Source organism: Eurosta solidaginis, chromosome X (genome assembly GCF_040869045.1).
Source record: "Eurosta solidaginis isolate ZX-2024a chromosome X, ASM4086904v1, whole genome shotgun sequence".
Taxonomy (NCBI): Eukaryota; Metazoa; Arthropoda; class Insecta; order Diptera; family Tephritidae; genus Eurosta; species Eurosta solidaginis.
This window is the reverse complement of record NC_090324.1, coordinates 19,457,105-19,479,873: the sequence shown is the minus strand read 5'-3', so window position 1 is coordinate 19,479,873 and position 22,769 is coordinate 19,457,105. Positions and strand designations below refer to the sequence as shown.

Below are 22,769 nucleotides of genomic sequence, written 5' to 3'. Positions count from 1 at the left end.
ATATCAAATTTAAGCTTTTGATGAATGCTATAGTACAGGATAGTTTTCATACAACTGAGAGGCTAGGGCCTCGAGATATAGACCAAAACGTGGACCCGGGTACCCCTAGAATGTGTGAATACAATATGGATATCAAATGGAAACTGTTGATGAGTGCTATAGTACAGGATATTTTTCATACAACTGAGAGGCTAGGGTCACGAGATATAGCCCAAAACGTGGACCCGGATACACCTAGAATGTGTTTTTTACATTATGGGTATCAAATTGAAGCTGTTGATGTATGCTTTAGTACAGAGTAAGTTTTACACCGCTGAGTAACTAAGGTCTCGAGATATAGGCCAAAACATGGACCCGGATAATCCTAGAATGTGTGTGTATTATGGATATCAAATGAAAGCTGTCGCTGAGAGCTCTAAAGTTCATTGGGATATTCGATTTAATCGCATCAACCTCGCAAAACTGATAAATATGCATGCGAAGCCGAAATAAAGACAAGAATTAATAATAGCCACATACCTATTTACATACGTCCTGTTCGATTTGCCTGAAATTTCGTATATAGATTTGCCTATATTAGTATTTACGATGCTTTTTTCCGGGAAGTATACCAGAGACGGACTGGGACTGGGATTAAGACTAGGACTGTGACTGAGACAGAGACTCGGAATGGGACTGGAACAAAATACATACCACCCTCTGGGACTGGCAATAGGAGATGAAGAAGAAGGAGAAAAACTTGAGAGAAGAGAAAAGAGAGGAGACTGAGAAAGAGATAGAATGAGACGAAGATGGAGATGAATCGAAAAAGAAGGAGGGAGGAGTAAATAAAAAGACTAGGAAAAAGTGTAGAAGGGTAGGGCAGAGTTAGATGGAAAAAGCTTATTAAAATGTATGCAGATAGGCCAAATTTAGGACAGAACAACGTCTGCCCAGTCTGCTAGTATACTATATACCATCATATATATATTATATATATCACCGATCTCTATGGTTTTTTGACATAACAATATATACTATATACGTAAGCAATCGGTGAAATTTGAAGCTTATAGCTGTTAAAATGGGGTAGAAATTGCGCAAAGTTTCTTATCTGAATAATCGGTTGTATGAGATATATATTATATATACAACCGATCTCTATGATTTCTTCAGACAACAATATATGCTATATACGTAAGCATTCGGTGAAATTTGAAGCTTCTAGCTGTTAAAATGGGGCTAAAATTGCGAAAATATGTATATATACTATATATATATATACTATATATACCACATTATATATACTATATATACCACCGATCTTTATGATTTTTTCAGACAACAATATATGCTATATACGTAAGCATTCGTTGAAATTTGAAGCCTCTAGCTCTTAAAATAGGGCAGTAATTACGAAAAGTTTCTTATCTGAACAATCGGTTGTGGGAGATATATACTATATATACCACCGATCGCTATGATTTTTTCAGACAACAATATATGCTATATACGTAAGCATTTGGTGAAACTTGAAGCTTCTAGCTGTTAAAATGGGGCAGAAATTGGCCAAAGCTTCTTATCTGAACAATCGGTTGTATGAGATATATACTATGTATACCACCGATCTCAATGATTGCTTCAGACATCAATATATGGTATACACGTAAGCATTTGGTGAAATTTGAAGCTTCTAGCTGTTAAAATGGGGCTGAAATTGCAAAAAAAAATATATATACATATATATATACTATATATACCATCATATATATATTATATATATCACTGATCTCTATGATTTTTTGACACAACAATATATACTATATACGTAAGCAATCGGTGAAATTTGAAGCTTATAGCTGTTAAAATGGGGTAGAAATTGCGAAAAGTTTCTTATCTGAACAATCTGTTGTATGAGATATATATTATATATATAACCGATCTCTATTATTTTTTCAGACAACAATATATGCTATATACGTAAGCATTCGGTGAAATTTGAAGCTTCTAGCTGTTAAAATGGGGCTAAGATTGCGAAAATATATATATATACTATATATATATACTATATATATATACTATATATACCACCATATATATACTATATATACCACCGATCTTTATGATTTTTTCAGACAACAATATATGCTATATATGTAAGCATTCGTTGAAATTTGAAGCCTCTAGCTCTTAAAATAGGGCAGTAATTACGAAAAGTTTCTTATCTGAACAATCGGTTGTGGGATATATATACTATATATACGACCGATCTCATCAATTTTTTCAGGCAAGTGCAATATACGAAATTATATGGGGACGTTTGAAGCTTCAATCTGTTAAATTGAGTAACAAAAATCCTCTTTTTCTGAAAAATCGGTTGTATGGAGGATATATGCTATAGTGGTCCGATCCGGCCGGTTCCGACAAATGTCTAATCGGACACCCAAATACACCCGCTCACTAAATTTTATCAAGATATCTCAAAAATTGAGGGACTAGTTTGCATACAAACAGACAGACGGACAGACGGACATGGCTAAATCAACTCAGCTCTTCATCCTGATTATTTCGGTATACTTAATGGTGGGTCTATCTATTTTACTTTAAGGACTTACAAGTTTGGGTTTCGTGACGAAATTAATATACCATTTCATTTTCATGAAAGGTATAAAAAACAAAAACACATTTCTTTAACAAAACAAAACATAGCAACAAGTTTTATTCACAAAAAAACATCAAACAATTTTTTATTTAATCCAAATTAAGTTTTGTAAAAAAAAATAAAAACATATAAGTGCACAGCGAAAAAAGGAGAATTAAAATTTGTTTCGGAAAACAGAAAAAACAAAAAATTTACCCTTTGTACAAGAAAATGAAAAAATCAAAAAAACAAATTTATTTAAAAAAAAAAAATTAAAAGTTGAAAACCGCAATTTATATAAATTAAAAACAACATTAACAACATAACATCAACTTTGAGCACAATAAAACAAAGGTTTAAGGACAACACAAACAACCCACAATTAACACCAATAAAACACAGAAAAATATCTGAGTAAGTACTTTGTTACCTAATATGTACTCCCATATATATTATCTCTATTATTTTTTCAGACAACAATATATGCTATATACGTAAGCATTCGGTGAAATTTGAAGCTTCTATCTGCTAAAATGGGGCTAAAATTGCGAAAATATATATATACTATATATATAATATATATACCACCATATATATACTATATATACCACCGATCTTTATGATTTTTTCAGACAACAATATATGCTATATACGTAAGCATTCGTTGAAATTTGAAGCCTCTACCTCTTAAAATAGGGCAGTAATTACGAAAAGTTTCTAATGTGAACAATCAGTTGTGGGGGATATATACTATATATACGACCGACCTCATCAATTTTTTCAGGCAACAATATGTGCAATATACGAAATTATATCGTGAAGTTTGAAGCTTCAATCTGTTAAATTGAGTAAGATATGACAAAAATCCTCTTTTTCTGAAAAATCGGTTGTATGGAGGATATATGCTATAGTGGTCCGATCGGGCCGGTTCCGAAAAATGTCTAATCGGACACCCAAATACACCCGCTCAAAAAATTGTATCAAGATATCTCAAAAATTGAGGGACTAGTTTGCATACAAACAGACAGACGGACAGACGGACATGGCTAAATCAACTCAGCTCTTCAACCTGATTATTTCGGTATACTTAATGGTGGGTCTATCTATTTTCCTTTAAAGACTTACAATTTTGGGTTTCGTTACGAAATTAATATACCATTTCATTTTCATGAAAGGTATAAAAACAGGTAGGTACTTTGTGTGAGGATGCAAAGTTTCAGGTTTTTTGTGGTCTGCGTGTAAAACTATGACTACGAATGACGTATTTCAACAATATATGATGTAACCGTAACTATTTGATGAAATTTGATGAATTTTGAAGCTTCTAGCCGTAAAAAAGGGGCAAAAATTACAGTTTATATGAAGTATATAATATATATACCACCGATCTCTATGATTTTTTCAGACAACAATATATGCTATACACGTAAGCATTTGGTGAAATTTGAAGCTTCTAGCTGTTAAAATGGGGCCGAAATTGCAAAAAAAAAAATATATATACTATATATATACTATATATACCATCATATATATATTATATATATCACTGATCTCTATGATTTTTTGACACAACAATATATACTATATACGTAAGCATTTAGTGAAATTTGAAGCATCTATCTGTTAAAATGGGGCAGAAATTGCGCAAAGTTTCTTATCTGAACAACCGGTTGTATGAGATATATACTATATATACCACCGATCTCAATGATTTTTTTCAGACAACAATATATGCTATACACGTAAGCATTTGGTGAAATTTGAAGCTTCTAGCTGTTAAAATGGGGAAGAAATTGCGCAAAGTTTCTTATCTGAACAATCTGTTGTATGAGATATATACTATATATACCACCGAATTCAATGATTTTTTCAGACAACAATATATGCTATACACGTAAGCATTTGGTGAAATTTGAAGCTTCTAGCTGTTAAAACGGGGCAGAAATTGCGCAAAGTTTCTTATCTAACAACCGGTTGTATAAGATATATACTATATATACCACCGATCTCAATTATTTTTTCAGACAACAATATATGCTATACACGTAAGAATTTGGTGAAATTTGAAGCTTCTATATGTAAAAATGGGGAAGAAATTGCGCAAAGTTTCTTATCCGAACAATCGGTTGTATGAGATATATAATATATATACCACCGATCTCTATGATTTTTTCAGACAACAATATATGCTATATACGTAAGCATTTGGTGAAATTTGAAGCTTCTATCTGTTAAAACTGGGCAGAAATTGCGTAAAGTTTCTTATCTGAACAATCGGTTGTATGAGATATATACTATATATACCACCGATCTCAATAATTTTTTCAGACAACAATATATGCTATACGCGTAAGCATTTGGTGAAATTTGAAGCTTCTAGCTGTTAAAATGGTGAAGAAATTGCGCAAAGTTTCTTATCTGAACAATCGGTTGTATGAGATATATACTATATACACAACCGGTCTCTATGATTTTTTCAGACAACAATATATGCTATACACGTAAGCATTTGGTGAAATTTGAAGCTTCTAGCTGTTAAAATGGGGCCGAAATCGCAAAAAAATATATATATATACTATATATACCATCATATATATATTATATATATCACTGATCTCTATGATTTTTTGACACAACAATATATAATATATACGTAAGCAGTTAGTGAAATTTGAAGCTTCTACCTGTTAATATGGGACAGAAATTGCGCAAAGTTTCTTATCTGAACAATCGGTTGTATGAGATATATACTATATATACCACCGATCTCAATGATTTTTTCAGACAACAATATATGCTATACACGTAAGCATTTGGTGAAATTTTAAGCTTCTAGCTGTTAAACCGGGGCAGAAATTGCGCAAAGTTTCTTATCTGAACAATCGGTTGTATGATATATATACTATGTATACCACCGATCTCAATGATTTTTTCAGACATCAATATATGCTATAGACGTAAGCATTTGGTGAAATTTGAAGCTTCTAGCTGTTAAAATGGGGCCGAAATTGCAAAAAAAAAAATATATATACTATATATATACTATATATACCATCATATATATATTATATATATCACTGATCTCTATGATTTTTTGACACAACAATATATACTATATACGTAAGCATTTAGTGAAATTTGAAGCATCTATCTGTTAAAATGGGGCAGAAATTGCGCAAAGTTTCTTATCTGAACAATCGGTTGTAAGAGATATATACTATATATACCACCGATCTCAATGATTTTTTCAGACAACAATATATGCTGAACCCGTAAGCATTTGGTGAAATTTGAAGCTTCTAGCTGTTAAAATGGGGAAGAAATTGCGCAAAGTTTCTTATCTGAACAATCGGTTGTATGAGATATACATATACTATATATACCACCGGTCCCTATGATTTTTTCAGACAACAATATAAGCTATACACGTAAGCATTTGGTGAAATTTGAAAATATCTAAACGATTTTTAAGATAAATATAAAATAAAAAATAGGTAGGTACTTTGGTTGAGGATGCAAAGCTTCACGTTTTTTGTGGTCTGCATGTAAAAACTATGACTACGAATCTCGTATTTCAAAAATATATGACGTAAACGTAACTATTTGATGAAATTTTATGAATTTTGAAGCTTCTAGCTGTAAAAAAGGGGCAAAAATGGCAGTTTATATGAAGTATATAATATATATACCACCGATCTCAATGATTTTTTCAGACAACAATATATGCTATACACGTAAGCATTTGGTGAAATTTGAAGCTTCTAGCTGTTAAAACGGGGCAGAAATTGCGCAAATTTTCTTATCTGAACAATCGGTTGTATGATATATATACTATGTATACCACCGATCTCAATGATTTTTTCAGACATCAATATATGCTATACACGTAAACATTTGGTGAAATTTGAAGCTTCTAGCTGTTAAAATGGGGCCGAAATCGCAAAAAAAAAAATATATATATACTATATATATCTAATATATAAAATTCTTCTGTCACGGATTTAGAGGCTTAACTCCTCAGAAAAGGATCAACCGATTCTCATGAAATTTTGTGAGCATATCTGGAAGGTCTGAGAATCGACAAACGTCTACCTTTTTTCGCTACTTGCCTAGGGTCTTAAGAACAAAACGTGGACCCGGGTACCCCTAGAATGTGTTTATACAATATGGATATCAGATGAAAGCTGTTGGTGAGTGCTATAGCACAGGATAATTTGCATACCCCTGGGTGACTAGGGTTTCGAGATATAGGCCAAAACGTGGACCCGGGTACCCCTAGAATGTGTTTATACAATATGGATATCAAATGAAAGCTGTTGATGAGTGCTATAGTACGGGATAATATTCATACAAGTGGGAGGCTAGGGTCTCGAGATATAGCCCAAAACGTGGACCCGGGTACGGCTAGAATGTGTTTATACAATATGGATATCAAATGAAAGCTGTGTGCTATAATACAGGATAACTTTCATACAACTGGGAACCTAGGGTCTCGAGATATAGCCCAAAACGTGGACCCGGGTACCCCTAGAATGTGTTTATACAATATGGATATCAAATTTAAGCTGTTGGTGAGTGCTATAGCACAGGATAATTTGCATATACCTGGGAAGCTAGGGTCTCGAGATATAGCCCAAAACGTGGACCCGGGTACCCCTAGAATGTGTTTATACAATATGCATATCAAATTTAAGCTGTTGATGAATGCTATAGTACAGGCTAATTTTCATACAACTGGGAGGCTAGGGCCTCGAGATATAGCCCAAAACGTGGACCCGGGTACCACTAGGATGTGTTTATACAATATGGATATCAAATGGAAATTGTTGATGAGTGCTATAGTACAGGATAATTTTCATACAACTGGGAGGCTAGGGTCTCGAGATATAGCTCAAAAGGTGAACCCGGGTACCCCTAGAATGTGTTTATACAATATGGATATCAAATGAAAACTGTTGATGTGTGCTATAGTACAGGATAATTTTCATACAACTGGGAGGCTAGGGTCTCGAGATATAGCCCAAAACGTGGACCCGGATACACCTAGAAAGTGTTTTTACATTATGGGTATCAAATTGAAGCTGTTGCTGAGAGCTCTAAAGTTCATTGTGAAATTCGATTTAATCGTATCAACCTGGCAAAACTGATAAATATGCATACGAAGCCGAAATAAAGACAAGAATTAATAAGAGCCACATACCTATTTACATACGTCCTGTTCGATTTGCCTGAAATTTCGTATATAGATTTGCCTATATTAGTATTTACGATGCTTTTTTCTGGGAAGTATACCAGAGACGGACTGGGACTGAGATTAAGACTAGGACTGGGACTGAGACAGAGACTCGGAGTTGAACTGGGACTGAGACTCTGAATGGGACTGGAACAAAATACATACCACCCTCTGGGACTGGCAATAAGAGATGAAGAAGAAGGAGAAAAACTTGAGAGAAGAGAAAAGAGAGGAGACTGAGAAAGAGATAGAATGAGACGAAGATGGAGATGAAGCGAAAAAGAAGGAGGGCGGAGTAAATAAAAAGACTAGGAAAAAGTGTAGAAGGGTAGGGCAGAGTTAGATGGAAAAACCTTATTAAAATGTATGCAGATAGACCAAATTTAGGGCAGAACAACATCTGCCGGGTCTGCTAGTATACTATATATACCATCATATATATATATTATATATATCACCGATATCTATGATTTTTTGACACAACAATATATACTATATACGTAAGCAATCGGTGAAATTTGAAGCTTACAGCTGTTAGAATGGGGTAGAAAAAATATATATTTAATATATATTTACTATATATACCACCATATATATACTATATATACCACCGATCTTTATGATTTTTTCAGACAACAATATATGCTATACACGTAAGCATTCGTTGAAATTTGAAGCCTCTAGCTCTTAAAATAGGGCAGTAATTACGAAAAGTTTCTTATCTGAACAATCGGTTGTGGGAGATATATACTATATATACGACCGATCTCATCAATTTTTTCAGGCTACAATATGTGCAATATACGAAATTATATGGTGAAGTTTGAAGCTTCAATCTGTTAAATTGAGTAAGATATGACAAAAATCCTCTTTTTCTGAAAAATCGGTTGTATGGAGGATATATGCTATAGTGGTCCGATCGGGCCGGTTCCGACAAATGTCTAATCTAAATCTAAATACACCCGCTCACCAAATTTTATCAAGATATCTCAAAAATTGAGGGACTAGTTTGCATACAAACAGACAGACGGACAGAAGGACATGGCTAAATCAACTCAGCTCTTCATCCTGAGTATTTCGGTATACTTAATTGTGGGTCTATCTATTTTCCTTTACTTACTTACTTACTTAATTGGCGCTTAACCGTCTAAACGGTTATGACCGTCCAACAAGGCGCGCCAGTCGCTCCTTCGCTCCGCCAACCGGCGCCAATTGGTCACACCAAGGGAGTTTAAATCGTTTTCCACCTGATCCTTCCAACGGAGTGGGGGCCGCCCTCTACCTCTGCTTCCATAGGCGGGTTCCGATAGAAACACTTTCTTGGCCGGAGCATCATCTTTCATTCGCATAACATGGCCTAGCCAGCGCAGCCGCTGCGTTTTAATTCGCAGGACTATGTTGATGTCTGCGTATAGCTCGTACAGCTCATCATTAAATCTTCTTCGGTACTCGCCATCGCCAACGCGTAGAGGTCCATAAATTTATGGACCTCTATTTTCCTTTAAGGACTTACAATTTTGGGTTTCGTGAAGAAATTAATATACCATTTCATTTTCATGAAAGGTATAAAAATAGGTAAGTACTTTGTGTGAGGATGCAAAGCTTCACGTTTTTTGTGGTCAGCATGTAAAAACTATGACTACGAATCACGTATTTCAAAAATATGTGACGTAAACGTAAGCATTTGATGAAATTTGATGAATTTTGAAGTTTCTAGCCGTAAAAAAGGGGCAAAAATGACAGTTTATATGAAGTATATAATATATATACCACAGATCTCTATGATTTTTAGACAACAATAAATGCTATATACGAAAGCATTTGGTGAAATTTGAAGCTTCTAGCTGTTAAAACGGGGCAGAAATAACTCAAAGTTTCTTATCTGAACAAACGGTTGTATAAGATATATACTATGTATACCACCGATCTCAATGATTTTTTCAGACACCAATATATGCTATACACGTAAGCATTTGGTGAAAGTTGAAGCTTCTAGCTGTTAAATCGGGGCCGAAATCGCAAAAATATATATATATACTATATATACCATCATATATATATTATATATATCACTGATCTCTACGATTTTTTGACACAACAATATATACTATATACGTAAGCATTTAGTAAAATTTGAAGCTTCTAGCTGTTAAAATGGGGCAGAAATTGCGTAAAGTTTATTATCTGAACAATCGGTTGTAAGAGATATATACTATATATACCACCGATCTCAATGATTTTTTCAGACAACAATATATGCTGAACCCGTAAGCATTTGGTGAAACTTGTAGCTTCTAGCTGTTAAAATGGGGAAGAAATTGCGCAAAGTTTCTTATCTGAACAATCGGTTGTATGAGATATACATATATTATATATACCACCGGTCTCTATGATTTTTTCAGACAACAATATAAGCTATACACGTAAGCATTTGGTGAAATTTGAAAATATCTAAACGATTTTTAAGATAAATATAAAATAAAAAATAGGTAGGTACTTTGGTTGAGGATGCAAAGCTTCACGTTTTTTGTGGTCTGCATGTAAAAACTATGACTACGAATCTCGTATTTCAAAAATATATGACGTAAACGTAACTATTTGATGAAATTTTATGAATTTTGAAGCTTCTAGCCGTAAAAAAGGGGCAAAAATGGCAGTTTATATGAAGTATATAATATATATACCACCGATCTCTATGATTTTTTCAGACAACAATAAATGCTATATACGTAAGCATTTGGTGAAATTTGAAGCTTCTATCTGTTAAAACGGGACAGAAAGTGCGCAAAGTTTCTTATCTGAACAATCGGTTGTATGAGATATATACTATATATTCCACCGATCTCAATGATTTTTTCAGACATCAATATATGCTATACACGTAAGCATTTGGTGAAATTTGAAGCTTCTGGCTGTTAAAATGGGGCCGAAATCGCAAAAAAAAATATATATACTATATATATCTAATATATAAAATTCTTCTGTCACGGTTTTAGAGGCTTAACTCCTCCGAAACGGCTGAACCGATTCTCATGATATTTTTTAAGCTTATTGGGAAGGTCTGAGAATCGGCCAAGGTCTACCTTCTTTTTTCGCTACGTGCCTAGCGTCTTAAGATCAAAACGTGGACCCGGGTACCCATAGAATGTGTTTATACAATATGGATATCAACTAAAAGCTGTTGGTGAGTGCTATAGCACAGGACAATTTGCATACCCCTGGGTGACTAGGGTTTCGAGATATAGGGCAAAACGTGGACTCGGGTACCCCTAGAATGTGTTTATACAATATGGATATCAAATTTAAGCTTTTGATGAATGCTATAGTACAGGATAATTTTCATACAACTGAGAGGCTAGGGCCTCGAGATATAGACCAAAACGTGGACCCGGGTGCGCCTAGAATGTGTTTATACAATATGGATATCAAATTTAAGCTTTTGATGAATGCTATAGTACAGGATAATTTTCATACAACTGAGAGGCTAGGGCCTCGAGATATAGACCAAAACGTGGACCCGGGTACCCCTAGAATGTGTGAATACAATATGGATATCAAATGGAAACTGTTGATGAGTGCTATAGTGCAGGATAATTTTCATACAACTGGGGGCTAGGGTTTCTAGATATAGCCCAAAACGTGGACCCGGGTACCCCTAGAATGTGTTTATACAATATGTATATCAAATGAAATCTGCTGATGAGTGCTATAGCACAGGATATTTTTCATACAACTGAGAGGCTAGGGTCTCGAGATATAGCCCAAAACGTGGACCCGGATACACCTAGAATGTGTTTTTACATTATGGGTATCAAATTGAAGCTGTTGATGTATGCTTTAGTACAGAGTAAGTTTTACACCGCTGAGTAACTAAGGTCTCGAGATATAGGCCAAAAAATGGACCCGGATACCCCTAGAATGTGTGTGTATTATGGATATCAAATGAAAGCTGTCGCTGAGAGCTCTAAAGTTCATTGTGATATTCGATTTAATCGCATCAACCTCGCAAAACTGATAAATATGCATGCGAAGCCGAAATAAAGACAAGAATTAATAATAGCCACATACCTATTTACATACGTCCTGTTCGATTTGCCTGAAATTTCGTATATAGATTTGCCTATATTAGTATTTACGATGCTTTTTTCCGGGAAGTATACCAGAGACGGACTGGGACTGGGATTAAGACTAGGACTGTGACTGAGACAGAGACTCGGAATGGGACTGGAACAAAATACATACCACCCTCTGGGACTGGCAATAGGAGATGAAGAAGAAGGAGAAAAACTTGAGAGAAGAGAAAAGAGAGGAGACTGAGAAAGAGATAGAATGAGACGAAGATGGAGATGAATCGAAAAAGAAGGAGGGAGGAGTAAATAAAAAGACTAGGAAAAAGTGTAGAAGGGTAGGGCAGAGTTAGATGGAAAAAGCTTATTAAAATGTATGCAGATAGGCCAAATTTAGGACAGAACAACGTCTGCCCAGTCTGCTAGTATACTATATACCATCATATATATATTATATATATCACCGATCTCTATGGTTTTTTGACATAACAATATATACTATATACGTAAGCAATCGGTGAAATTTGAAGCTTATAGCTGTTAAAATGGGGTAGAAATTGCGCAAAGTTTCTTATCTGAATAATCGGTTGTATGAGATATATATTATATATACAACCGATCTCTATGATTTCTTCAGACAACAATATATGCTATATACGTAAGCATTCGGTGAAATTTGAAGCTTCTAGCTGTTAAAATGGGGCTAAAATTGCGAAAATATGTATATATACTATATATATATATACTATATATACCACATTATATATACTATATATACCACCGATCTTTATGATTTTTTCAGACAACAATATATGCTATATACGTAAGCATTCGTTGAAATTTGAAGCCTCTAGCTCTTAAAATAGGGCAGTAATTACGAAAAGTTTCTTATCTGAACAATCGGTTGTGGGAGATATATACTATATATACCACCGATCGCTATGATTTTTTCAGACAACAATATATGCTATATACGTAAGCATTTGGTGAAACTTGAAGCTTCTAGCTGTTAAAATGGGGCAGAAATTGGCCAAAGCTTCTTATCTGAACAATCGGTTGTATGAGATATATACTATGTATACCACCGATCTCAATCATTGCTTCAGACATCAATATATGGTATACACGTAAGCATTTGGTGAAATTTGAAGCTTCTAGCTGTTAAAATGGGGCTGAAATTGCAAAAAAAAATATATACATATATATATACTATATATACCATCATATATATATTATATATATCACTGATCTCTATGATTTTTTGACACAACAATATATACTATATACGTAAGCAATCGGTGAAATTTGAAGCTTATAGCTGTTAAAATGGGGTAGAAATTGCGAAAAGTTTCTTATCTGAACAATCTGTTGTATGAGATATATATTATATATATAACCGATCTCTATTATTTTTTCAGACAACAATATATGCTATATACGTAAGCATTCGGTGAAATTTGAAGCTTCTAGCTGTTAAAATGGGGCTAAGATTGCGAAAATATATATATATATATACTATATATATATACTATATATATATACTATATATACCACCATATATATACTATATATACCACCGATCTTTATGATTTTTTCAGACAACAATATATGCTATATACGTAAGCATTCGTTGAAATTTGAAGCCTCTAGCTCTTAAAATAGGGCAGTAATTACGAAAAGTTTCTTATCTGAACAATCGGTTGTGGGATATATATACTATATATACGACCGATCTCATCAATTTTTTCAGGCTACAATATGTGCAATATACGAAATTATATGGTGACGTTTGAAGCTTCATTCTGTTAAATTGAGTAAGATATGACAAAAATCCTCTTTTTCTGAAAAATCGGTTGTATGGAGGATATATGCTATAGTGGACCGATCCGGCCGGTTCCGACAAATGTCTAATCGGACACCCAAATACACCCACTCACTAAATTTTATCAAGATATCTCAAAAATTGAGGGACTAGTTTGCATACAAACAGACAGACGGACAGACGGACATGGCTAAATCAACTCAGCTCTTCATCCTGATTATTTCGGTATACTTAATGGTGGGTCTATCTATTTTACTTTAAGGACTTACAAGTTTGGGTTTCGTGACGAAATTAATATACCATTTCATTTTCATGAAAGGTATAAAAAACAAAAACACATTTCTTTAACAAAACAAAACATAGCAACAAGTTTTATTCACAAAAAACATCAAACAATTTTTTATTTAATCCAAATTAAGTTTTGTAAAAAAAATAAAAACATATAAGTGCACAGCGAAAAAAGGAGAATTAAAATTTGTTTCGGAAAACAGAAAAAACAAAAAATTTACCCTTTGTACAAGAAAAGGAAAAAATCAAAAAAACAAATTTATTTAAAAAAAAAAAATTAAAAGTTGAAAACCGCAATTTACATAAATTAAAAACAACATTAACAACATAACATCAACTTTGAGCACAATAAAACAAAGGTTTAAGGACAACACAAACAACCCCCAATTAACACACATAAAACACAGAAAAATATCTGAGTAAGTACTTTGTTACCTAATATGTACTCCCATATATATTCCCTCCGATTAAAATATGGACCCGAATTCTAAATCTCCTCAATTTTATATTCTCCGATCTAAAGGTCCGGACTCTTGGTTACATAACCAATATCATTGATCCTAAACGGCAAGAATCTTTTATATGCTTACCCACTGGTACGAAAAGGTACAGTCCATTACAAAACCCTTATCATTTTTTCAAAAAAAGGTAATAAAAAATGTTCATTACCGCACCAAGGGAAATTTCCACTGCCTGTTTCTATATACCCATAAAGTTCGTTGCTTACTACTACTACTACTTAAATAAAAATAAATACGTATATATGTAATATATGTATGTACCCACATAGTTCGGTAATATTCCCCAACTACATAATTTTTCCAGGGTCCAATTTTGCGCTGCCCTATTTACCTTTATATATATATTTTAACGAATTTAGTGAAATTCCGCTTATTTGAAACCTTCTGCTAACGTTCGAATCGCTAAACTGTTGAATAAATAACTCAAAACTAATTGCGTGTTTATATCAAACTGCTTAGTCATGCCTCAGCTTGCGCTGCTTTTATACTCTCGGTTTCCTCGTTCACCTATTTCTCCTAACGTCTAGTAATTTCGTGAACTTCATGCTTAGTTACCAGCCATATACATGTATATTTGTAGTTTGTAGCCATATGCGTGTGTATATGTGAGTACTACTTCGGCTGATGGTGAATATCTCTCCGTTGCCTTGTATGTATGTGTGTTCATGATGATACGAGTGGTTGCTTAGTATCGGTTTAGTGATGTTAATATTCGTCACACTGCCCGCCACCTAAATCTGATCGTCCCGATCCGACAAATCCCTCGATCCAACCGCTGCTAGCCTCTCCAAATGAATTACCTTTCTATTTAATGGTTTTCCAATGGTTTGTACGCGTTAGATGGTATCACAGATCCTCTTCACAACTCTGTACGGGCCTTCCCAACTGTTCCAAAATTTGGTTGGAACACCTTTCCGCCGGTGAGGGTTGTACAGCAGTACCAAATCTCCCTCCAAGAAACCTTCCGAATTATTGTTCTTACCGTATCTGTGTTTCATCCTACTACTCATTGTTCTGGACCGTTCCCCCACATTCTGTTGTTTGACCAATGAACTACTTCGTAGAGCTTGCGATCGACGGATGGCTTCGCATAATCAATATCGGTCCGACGTTCCACAACAGTAGTGCGCCCTGGCTTGAAACCACCCTTGCATTCTTTCTGGAAAATTCTTTGTTTATGTGCATCCATTAGGGTTTGTCAATGCCAGTGTTTTTCTCGAGGGTACCTTTGATTTGTTTGGCCCATTCCTTCCATCAACCTTTGCCCGATTTACTTTCTTTGACTTTTGTGTACTCTGTTGAATCTCCTCCACCAGCACTCGCTCACTACTGAACCCTTTCTCCAAACTGAAGTTAAGTGGTACATCCTGGTGGAATTTGTGTGGAATCGTGACTTTCCAATTAAGACCTCACATACCACTTCTCCTTGGACTTGGTTATACTCGCCACTGACCGTACGCAACCTTGCTCCAGGTAATGGCTTTACTCTCCTGCTGACCAAATCAGATCGGATTAAGGAATGAGATGCGCCCGTATCTACAGTCAGTACACGCTCCTTGCCATCAACCTTTCCTCTAACAGCAATACTGCTCTATTTTCTTCCAATATGCGAGATAGAGGTTAACGATAATAGCAAAATACTTGGCTTTCTTGCCTTGATCTAATATAGTTTCCCTCGCGTGCTTTGCACAACTTTCTATAAACTCGTTCTGAATGTCTGGGGAAAGATAGTGAACTTGTAAACGTTTGTGCTGCTGTTGTGAAATCCTAACTTTCTCCAAGTGATCTCTAAGTATTGGATCATATTGGCTTATGAGATCTTAGATGCCCAAAAAATGTCCATCGTTTCGTTCACCAAGATATATACTTTCGCCTTTGAAAGCTAGGCCTCTTTCACCCAAAAATAAAATAGTGTCCAAAATTCTATATAAAATTTCTTTCCACTTTTGAGTTTCAGTGATTAGCTGGTCACTGATAAGTGCATCAATTGTAGCCTCCTTTTGAATAAGATTTTGTAAAGATCGCCACTAAATATAACATTTAATGTGATCTTAGGTATTTTCGTGTGATGGCAGTTTATCGTATAGCTTCTTCCATACCTGGAATTTCGAATATCGGCAGAACAAATTTTAGGTCGATTTAAAGTATTGGTGCTTAATAGACGACATGGTAGCAATAAAAAGCATTGCTACTGGCACTCCACACTAACCAGTCACTTTCTTTCCATTTGGCAAGATTCTGTTTAACAACGAGGTAGGAAATGCCTCGTCATGAAAATCAAGTGGAAAATTAACAGAACACTTTTGATGACCTCGAAGAATTATTTCGTTGACTTCTTCAGATCGCAAAAACTAATTATTCACGGTACCGATATCGAAGTCGTTTAAATAATCTGGACTTCGATACAGGGTTGTTGGTATTGTTGGAAGGCTTTTTGAAGATGAGCCTTCATCAGTGTTGTAGGGTTTCTATTATATTATACATTTTACCTCTTAATTTTATATACTTTGTGAATTCAATAATTTATGTTCAATTATTTTATTTTCATTATTTTGGATTTTTAAATATCAAAAATTTTCATTCTGTAAAAATCATAATAAATATAAAACATACTTTTAGGCGTTTGTTAATAAAAGTTTTTGCTATAAAAATATAATACTGGTTTCAACCAATTCATTGCATTTGTGAATACGGTTTCTAATACTACAAGTGTCACCACGAAAAATTTACGATTTCGGATTCATGTAAACATACATTTTTGATTGATGTTTTTGATGTCTCCTCAGGCTCAGGCAAAAAATCATTATAAATATTCGTTGCTTTTGAAATTCGGCTTAAAATTTGCACATGGAACTAAAGACTCTCCTGAATTAAAAAAAAAATTGTACCTCTAATCGCGGGCCACCTGAGAAACACATTTTTGTTTGATGTTTTTATTGTCTCCTAAGGCCCAGGCAAAAAATCATTATCAATATTCGTTGCTTTTGAAATTCGGCTTAAAATTTGCACATGGAACAACTAAAGACACTCCTGAATTAAAAAAAAAAATTGTACCTCTACATCGCGGGCCCCCTGAGAAACACATTTTTGTTTGACGTTTTTATAGTCTCCTCAGGCCCAGTTAAAAAATCATTATCAATATTCGGTGCTTTTGAAATTCGGCTTAAAATTCGCACATGGAACAGCTAAAGACTCTCCAGAATTAAAAAAAAATTTCTTAGTACCTCTATATCGCGGGACCCCTGAGAAACCCCGGGCCCGGGGGAATAAACTTATGAAAATTTCTTAGTTCGCGAATATCAGGAGGTAGTGAATTGAATAATTTCCGAGATAGTGTTGCGAAAATTTTGCTGGAATGGCGCAATATATAGCTTCTCCAAAGCCCATTGTCAACCTCACATGTCCGTGGCGAATCTTGTTTCATTAAAACCGAGGCTCTGGCGACCCCGAACTCTCATGGCTCTAGGGGGTAGGAGGGCGAGATGGCCTAGAAGGTCTCAAGTGGTCTTAACAAATCGTTCCCGAGATGGTCGGGCTTGGTACCTGAACGTACCCGATCTGCATCCGGCAAAGGACCATCAACATCGATAACACTCCCCAAGGCCTTCGGGAAGTGCCCTTATCGCTACAACAACAACAACATCATTAAAGGAAATTTTTATAATATACGCACTCAAAAAGTTGAACCTAAAAACCTTATATTCAAATGAATTACGCACGAATACTTCCACACCACCTGCAGGATAACCGTCATTATTATTCGTGAAAAAAGTATAATTAAGTATAATTAAGTATGTTACAAAATTTTTTCACCCCAGAATATATCTAAATCTCTGATACAAATTTTTCATTTCCGACCATGACCTAATTTTTTGTTCTTTAGATATTGTGTTCAATCGTCGTCCGTTTCAAAGTATTTTTATGTATCGTGGCTTCAAGTCGATAAATGTAAATGCGTTGTATCAAAGTGTGGCAATTGTGGACTGCATTTAAAGCATTTAATAAAAATTTGACTGATTTATTTGAGAAGCATGTTCCTCTACGTATGGCTAGAGTAAACCGATCTTACCCCTGGTTCAATAACAAAGTCAATACATCCTTAAAAATTCGGAATAATTTATATAGGAAATGGAGGAGAACTATGCCAGATTTCGCTTGGTCTGAATATAAAGCTGCTCGAAATTATACTACGCTTGTCATAAGACAAGAAAAAAGAAGATATTGTAATGGTAAATTGAATCCATCGCTCCCTTCTAAGAATATATGGCGGAACTTAAAAAACTTAAAAGTTCATGGTGGTTTGAAGCTGGAATGTGACATAGACCCCAATATAATGAACGATTTCTTTACAGTAGGAAAAAGCAATAAACCTTCTCCCCATACCTTGAGGACTCTTGTAGCTTTTGAACATGAATTTAAGTTTGAATGTGTCAGTGAGGGTGATGTCATACAAGCAATATTGAATATCAAATCTGACGCTGTTTTAGACGATGGCATTTCCCTAAAATTCGTTAAGCTTGTGCTGCCATTTATTCTGGGCACCCACATAATAAACCATTGCTTTAAAACATCTTGCTTTCCAGAGGAGTGGAAAAACGCCGCCATACTACCAGTAGCTAAGAAAAGTACGCCTACAACTCCTAGTGACTATAGGCCCATAAGTATATTACCAGCATTGGCGAAGGTATGCGAGTCGTTAATGGCAGCGCAAATCTCATCACATGTTCAGCGCTGCAATTTATTATCCCCTCTACAATCTGGCTTTAAGCAAAAGCATAGTTGTCCTACTGCCATGTTGAAAGTAACTGATGATATAAGGATACATTTTGATGATGGATCCTTAACACTTCTATGCCTCCTGGACTTTTCTAAAGCATTTGACATGGTTGATCATAATATTTTACACACTAAGGTTAAGCATTATTTTGGATTTTCGAACAATTCCTTGAAACTTAAGATGAGTTATCTTAAGTGCAGGGTACAAAAGGTGAAGTCAATGGAGTCGTATTCTAGTTTTAAGGGTATGTCAGCCGGCGTTACGCAAGGGTCTGTCCTAGGACCTCTTTTTTTTAGTTCATTTTTGAATGATGTGTTCTCAGTTTGTAAATATGTTAATGTACACGCATATGCTGATGATATCCAAGTGTACTTGTCTAGACGGATTGGTCTTGTTTGAGGATTTATGATTTAAAATAAATAGTGATCTGTGATTGCCCAATGGGCAGTTGATAACATTTTATGCCTTAATACGTTTAAGTCATATGTGTTGCCAATATGTAATAGAGTAGTGCATGTTGAGGATATTCCAGAGCTGTTTGTTGGTAATAGTGCTATACAGTTTACAAACAAAACTAAAAACTTAGGCTTTGTCATCAACTCTAGGCTGACCTGCTGTGATCACATTAATGGTACTGTCAGTAAGGTGTATTGTATCTTACGTAGATTGAGAATGTCTGCGTCGTTCACACCTTTGGAAACTAGGCGAAAATTAGCTAAACAGCTTATCATTCCCCACATAACGTATGCTGAACTTGTCTAGAGCAAGCTTGATTCAATTTCCGCTCACAAAATTAATGTCCTATTTAATAATGTTACCCGTTATATTTATGGTCTAAAGAAATTCGATCACATATACCTGTGGAGGAACGATATTCTGGGTTGTAGTATTCATGACTACTTTGCTGCTAGAAACTGTATTCAAATTACTAGAATAGAAGTCCCCAAACTATTTGTATGAAAAGTTAACTCCAACAAAATCCGTTAGGGTTAATAATCTGGTTATACTGAAATACAACTACTTGATATCATCCAGACTGTTCTTCATCAACACTGTGAGACTCTGAAACAACATCCCAGAGTCTGGTAAATCCGTGTTGAACAGGAATAACTACAAGGAAATTATACTTAACCTGGTGGGAATTTTCAGTTTTTTAACAAACTAAAATTTTAAACAATTTTTAGGAGCGGCAAATCTGCTAAGAGAAACTGTTTCCTAACGGATAACAACTTTTTTCGGAGAGCACCCAGTAGGGTATATAACGTTCAGTTTCGCCCGAACTTAAACTTCCTTTCTTGTTTAAAAAATATGTTTCTTAACGATGCATCTAGGTATGTACCTACTAATGGAAACAAAAAACGTTTGTAATGCGATATATTTCACCTACATGACCGATCCCGATATCACTTCAAATAGATTTATATACTATTTAGTTCATTGTTTTAGAGGGTTTTTTTTTTTTTTAATTTTAATGTCAGTACGGTCGGTAATAGAAAGTTGTTCGGACTAGTGTGCATCGTGAAAATTCCTAATGAAATCACAAGATCTTGTTTTGTTTTCTTGACCCATGAATGAGTTCTCGGAACTTAAAAACTAAAATATTTACATATCGACGACTGAGTGAAATACCACCCATTCTCGGCTGCCAGTTCGAAAACGCCCTAACTCAGAATATTTTTGCAAAAACGCCATTCCTTAAGGTTTGCCCTTTTTCAGAATTCGTCTGAAGAATACCCTGTAACTTATCTACAGTCAAAATGTAGTTAATTTATGCTCAGATTGGGCATTTTTGAATAAAACTTTCAACCGGAGCGTTTTTCAATGGTTTATGAAAAGTAAGCCGAAATAGACTGATATTGCACTCGAAAAGTATTTTTCAGAAAATGTTCCTATATACCTACCTTTTTCGTCAACTATTCATATATTCTGCAAAATATAAAAAGTTTTTTCTTCTATAAAAGCTGTCACCTTTTCCTAGGTCAAGTAAGTGTTGTATTTTTAATGATTCTATCTTCATCAACGCTTCATATTTTTCATTCACATTGAGGACCTACACGTTTCAAACACTAAAATGCTAGTTTTTTAATCAGAACCAAATCAAGCAGAATAATCTTTCATATGTTTTGGTTTATTTTCTTAAAGCACTCCAATTACAAGCATTTTTTTTGCATTCATTAGTGGATAATTACGGCGCCAACCTTTAATTTTAAGTCATATTTTGATATAATTTTTCGTACAAATATAATTTTTTAACCGAAACTGTATTTACATTAGAAATATTTTTTGTTATTACATATAGAGCTTCCACGAAGTTTTATTTTTTGTGTTTGAGAAAAACTAGAAAGAAGTTTTGCAATTCAATGTCTGTGAGGTTGTTAAGGGGGTTCATAGAACATGTTAGAACGGACCCACACATATATAGGTACATAGATTATGCAAGTATGCACATGTGTTGTAAATACCCAGTAGGGTGCGAACATTTCAAGTTTACATGCTTATCATATCACTTTTCATCTATGGCGCAACAAAGTCGTCCGTTCAAAGTAGAATAGACTCTTTTATCAATGAAATCGATATATTAGCCAAACGATAAGCATAACAATTCTAGTATTTAGTAACCATTTTTATAGAAATTCGTCAGTCTATTATCATATATTGTCGCTAAATACTAGAAAATTATTTTAATGTTATTAAATTAAATATAATTATAATATCGTAATAATTGTGAAAATTAAGTAAAGTGAATGGCGCAATCGAAAAATTATGAACTCAAATTGCTGCAAATCGCACTACAGTTTGTTACTTGTAACGAATTTCTCGTCTCTCTCGGGGCATTGTAAATTTCCTTCCACACATTTGCATGAGAGGATTACATACGTAAATTATTATATCCTCTTTGTCCCAATCACTAAGTGAATGGCAATACGCTACGTTAATTTTCAATGCCCTTCTAGTAAGGCATTGATCCAGAAGAGTTTTCTTTTTCAGCTAGCTTTTCGCTACAAATAATGAACGAGCTTTTAAAGATTCAATTGGTCCAAACTGTAACTAACGTTTTTGCACTGACGATAAAGATTGAGCTATTTAATTATTTAGTATAAATATCGCTAATATGTAATGTCCTTATCCCCCTTATTTAATTACTTATCGATAAAAGCTGATCATGGGTTAACGAATGTGGGTAAAAATTATTGCTGAGTAACGAAATCGATTGAGTTATCGATTAGCTAATATAACGATACCGACTGTTGTCAAAATAGATTTTAAACGCCTCCTCGGTTACTCTTATTCTTCTATCCTATTTGCTTAGAGCCCTGAATATGTCGATTAAACTGCTGGGGGTAGATTCAGTGACTGTTAGATTTAAAATGAACACTTTTTCCTCATATAATTTTTATGAAGGATTACAGCGACTGCTTACTACCCTAGTGGGAATGTATA

General features: G+C 34.6%; 1 protein-coding gene across 6 annotated transcripts in view; it reads right to left on the bottom strand.

Moving 5' to 3' along the window:
• Positions 1 to 21,689, bottom strand: part of LOC137234666 (serine-rich adhesin for platelets-like) — a 401,835-nt gene extending 380,146 nt beyond the window's left edge. For all 6 annotated transcript variants that reach the window (XR_010947862.1, XM_067758139.1, XM_067758140.1 and 3 more), the window contains exon 1: positions 21,230 to 21,689. The gene's annotated coding sequence lies outside the window, so the exon portion shown is untranslated. The remainder of the gene's footprint in view (positions 1 to 21,229) is intronic.
• Positions 21,690 to 22,769: the final 1,080 nt, after the last annotated feature.